The 4,237-nt window shown below is 43.0% G+C and overlaps 1 long non-coding RNA gene across 2 annotated transcripts; it reads left to right on the forward strand.

Moving 5' to 3' along the window:
• The first annotated feature begins 400 nt into the window (after positions 1-400).
• On the forward strand, positions 401-2,369 carry LOC121143053. Of its 2 annotated transcripts, XR_005880187.1 has the most exons (3): positions 401-614; positions 798-876; positions 2,167-2,369. It is a non-coding gene; the product is annotated as an uncharacterized LOC121143053 (long non-coding RNA). The 2 variants fall into 2 exon arrangements; XR_005880186.1 differs by lacking the exon at positions 401-614 and having other exon boundaries at positions 700-876.
• Positions 2,370-4,237: the final 1,868 nt, after the last annotated feature.

The following is a 4,237-nucleotide window of genomic DNA, read 5'->3' on the forward strand; positions in this document are numbered from 1 at the left end:
TGCCCAGTGACACTCTTTCTTCTCAACCTCATGTGCTCTCTCTCTCTCTCTGTCTCTCTCTCTCTCGTGTGTGTGTGTGTGTGTGTGTGTGTGTGTGTGTGTGTATGTATTCCGAGTCCATTCAGTGCTATCTGCATGCGCATGGGTATGGATGTGGAGCATAGGCAGCCTCTCAGGGCCTATGGTCCTGAACAAAGACAACTCCCCTTCCCCAGCAGCCGTCAGTTGCCTACAGCTCCTTAGATAGGGTAGAGCATCATGAGCCGCTCCCGCACTGAGCTGGGATTTTGGCTGGCCTGGCTTTGTGCAGGTCTCATGCGTACAGTTCTAGCTACTATGAGGTCATATGTACAACTGAGCTGTCACATCCAGCAAATACTATTTCACTGCAGACATGTACTCTTTCGGGATCTCAGTCCTTCTTGCCCCTCCTTCCGTGATAATCCTCCTGCCTTATAGGAAGGGATGTGATGTAGATGTCCTGTTTGGAGCTGAGCGCTCCAGTCTCTGACTTTTCTAAGTGTTGAGCAGTTGTGAGTCTGTATTAATGGCCATCTGCTGCAAAAAGCTTCTCTGATGAGAACTGAGAGATGTACTAATATACGGGTATAAAGGTAAGAACTTAGGGGCCAGTTTATCACCATGCCAACCTTTCTTAGGGCCTATGACCCACCTAATAAGTCACAGAGTTCACCTCATTTAACGGTGCCAGGCATGGACTCCATCTTGTGGGGTGACTTTAAGTCCTTCTGTTGCCTCTTTATTGTGTCTTTTTTTAAGCTTTTACTTATTTCTAGTGTTGGGGATGGAACACAGGATCCTGTACGTGTGAGGCAACTGTCGAACTTCCGAGCTTTCTCTCTCTCCACCTGTAATGTGAGTAGGCCCTGGATTTACATAATGAAGGCACTGTGTCTCTGCTTTTATAGCCTTAGAGCTCACCACCCGTCACTGAACACACTGTCCAAAGGACTTACCATCTTTGTTCTACCTTGAGTTAAATCTTGTCACTCATGTGGGGCCCATTCCACAGATGGTTGATTTAGCCCCACGACACCCATCTTAACTCCGAGGTATGCATAGCACATTCATCCTGTGGCAGCCTCTCCCCGAGTGCTCAACCGATCTATTTTACAATTACCTTAGCCCCAACCAACGCCAGAAAGCAATTCAGGATCAAAGATTAAATCTGTACGCTCATGCCAATCATCTGCAAATGCTTTGAACTGATTTATGTTTAAGTCACCACAAAGTTAAGTGATAAAATATGGGACAGATACCCCAGTATTACAGATAAAATAGTCTGAGTGGATTAATATCAGTGGGCAAAAAGCCCTAACCATACCCCACATATACTGTACCCTTTAATAATGTAGCCCTTTCTTTTCTTATGATCATTTGGCTCAGAAGTTGGCAGACTTCTGCTGTAAAGGGCCAGGTCATAAATATTTAAGGCTTTACCTGCCAAGAGTCACAATCAAGGATGTTGTGAAGGGAACTTATGTAATCACTTAAAACGAAACCATGGGGCAGGGCAAGGCAGAGCAAAGAACACACTGGATTGGGCCAATTCTAGCTGTAGTTGGCAGATCCCTGACTTAGCTGTGTGTCATTTGCCATCAGCAACTCAACTAGCTGAATCCAGCGTGAAAGGGTTCTTTCTCTAAATTGTTTGGAACATCATACACTCTTGACTTGTTTTAAGACACGAGGGGACGGACCCTCACACAGACCTTACCAAACTCCTTCCAGTGAGTGACTGGAAGGTTGGCTGTATTCCACTGTTTCCCTTTGAAATGTTTACTACTGCAGTGTTTCAGTTTTCTTCCATGACCTATTTAAAAGAAAACACATTTTCACTGGGCCTTTAGTCTTCCCCAAGCTTGGCACCCTTTAGGATCTTCTAAAAGAATGGTGGGGGGCTGATTAGTCCAAGCTTGTTTGCAGCCGGGGAGGAGCGTTCTTTGGTAGATGTTGGCCTAAATGATTAGAGTTGTTTTAACATATTAATATTTTTGAGTAACTATTTATTTCCCTGTAGATCTGAACTTTGGGGAGCCAAGCTTTCTTAGAGAGGGTAACTTCCACAGAATTACACATGCTTGTGAGTCCTAAATCCTTAAAGTTAGTGAGATCATTCTGGGGTCTCCTTGTCTCCACATTCAGATTTCAACTCCAGCAGGGATGTCCGGAGCTGAAAGGAAGCCCTAGTCTGCCTCCCCCCAGAGTCTACTGCTGTCTCCACAGCCTGTCTTTGCAGTAGTTAACCTGCCTCATTATGAAGAATCAAGACTAGTCTCAGTACACCATCTTACTATTTTTGCATCTCCAATTTAAATTTCACTGGCAATAAATATTAAAATAATGAATATCCTCTGCTACATTACTGCTTCTAAGGAGAATGGAGTCTTCCCCCTGAGTATGGCGGTACTCAGCGTCCTCTTGGTCCCGGACACTAACTTCAGGGCTTTACCCTAGCCAGGATCTGTTTGGTGCATTCTTTTCTTTTTGCCTCATCTCTCCTCTGGTCCTATATGTATGTGCTTCATTTTTATTAATTAGTTTATTTATTTTACATCCCAACCACAGCCTCCCCTCTCTCCTCTCCTTCTACTCCCTTCCCCTCCCTCCCCCATCCACCCCTACTCTGTATTCACTCAGAAAGGGGCAGGCCTCCCTTGAGCATCAGCAAAGCCTAGCATAGTGAGCTTCCATGAGACCAAGCACATCCCCTGTGTTAAGGCTGGGCAAGGCAATGAAGAATAGGTTCCCAAGAGTCATCAAAGCACCAGGGACAGTTCCTGCACCCACGGTTAGGAGTCCCTGTTCAACAGCTGCATGTGCTGTACGTCACAAACACTTGGAACTGCCATCCTATTTTGAACATCTGATATTTCCTTCCCTCTCTCCCCTCTCCCTTCCTTCTCCTTCTAGAAATTTTTTTTGTTCATTTTTCCTACATAACCATAAGAATTATTTTTTATGTAATGTAAACACACACGTAGAAACCATATTCAATTTTTGTTATGCTCATCTTTTTTTCTTTGCTAGGATTTAACCTACAACCACCCATTACTGAGATACATCTCCAAGCTTCTTTTACATCTTTGATTTTGAAATTGAAGTCCTACTAAGTTGCCTAGGCTAGTCTTGGACTCATCTTGTAGCCCAGGCTAGCCTTAGACTTGTGTGATCTTTCTTCCTCAGTCGCTTGTAGCCCAGGCTAGCCTTAGCTTTGTGTGATCTTTCTTCCTCAGTCACTTATCTCCTCCCACCGTGTGGGTTCCATGGCTTGCACTCAGGTTTCCAGGCTTGGTGGCACGTGTACACACTGAGCCGTCTCTCTGGCGGGGTTCTTCCTTCTCATTTTTTGATGCTCAGCGCGTTTCCCAGTGTCTTTCAATGGAGGTCAATACAATGCTGTCTTACTTCCCCGGTGTTAATTTGACATCATGAATATTTCATATTAAATGTTAATATTTTAACAAGCTGACAGCTTGCTCCAAACTTCACAATGACTGATTTATTTCATGCATTCTGTCACAGTGTTTCATGCGTTTCCATTTGTGTTTCTTTGCTTTCTTCCTTGATTTCTCTTATCAGTGGAATTCATTAATGACTCTTTCTTTACCAACTTGTGATTAGTTTTAATTCTTTGGTACAAATGCACAGTTTTATGGATTTCCTGTCTTAACACATGCCTTGCAAACAATACAAAAGTTGTTGGAATTATTTTTCATTCTGATTTTCCATTTCCATCACCTGTGCTATTTTTTTTCTTGTCTTAATTTTACTTTAAAAAAAACCATTTGGGTCTCTCAGTTTTACTGTTACATTTTTATGACCAATATGAATTTTTAGTTACCAAAGCTTGGGAAGCATAACTGCTCACTTGCATTTCGCTGTCTGGTTCTGCTTGTCTCTTCCTAAACCGGGCCCTTTAGCAGTTATGTGTTAAATCCCCATGAATAGCAATTTTTTCAGGTGTTTGTGAACATGGCTTTCAACCAACCTCTCTTGAGCGGCTGCAATGCTGGTGATGAAACTCTAAGCTGACAGTTACTTTTCTTTAACAATCTGAGGACATTATTTTACATGTTTTGGCAGCAATTGCTATTGGCAAGTCAAATAACCATTAGTAGTCACATTCAAGTACTAAAACGTAGAACGGTGGAAAAGGTAGAACGATTTCAAATGACACATCTGTCCAATAAAATGTGCCACATAGCATCTCAAC

Source organism: Mesocricetus auratus, unplaced genomic scaffold (genome assembly GCF_017639785.1).
Source record: "Mesocricetus auratus isolate SY011 unplaced genomic scaffold, BCM_Maur_2.0 Super-Scaffold_100011, whole genome shotgun sequence".
Lineage (NCBI taxonomy): Eukaryota > Metazoa > Chordata > Mammalia > Rodentia > Cricetidae > Mesocricetus > Mesocricetus auratus.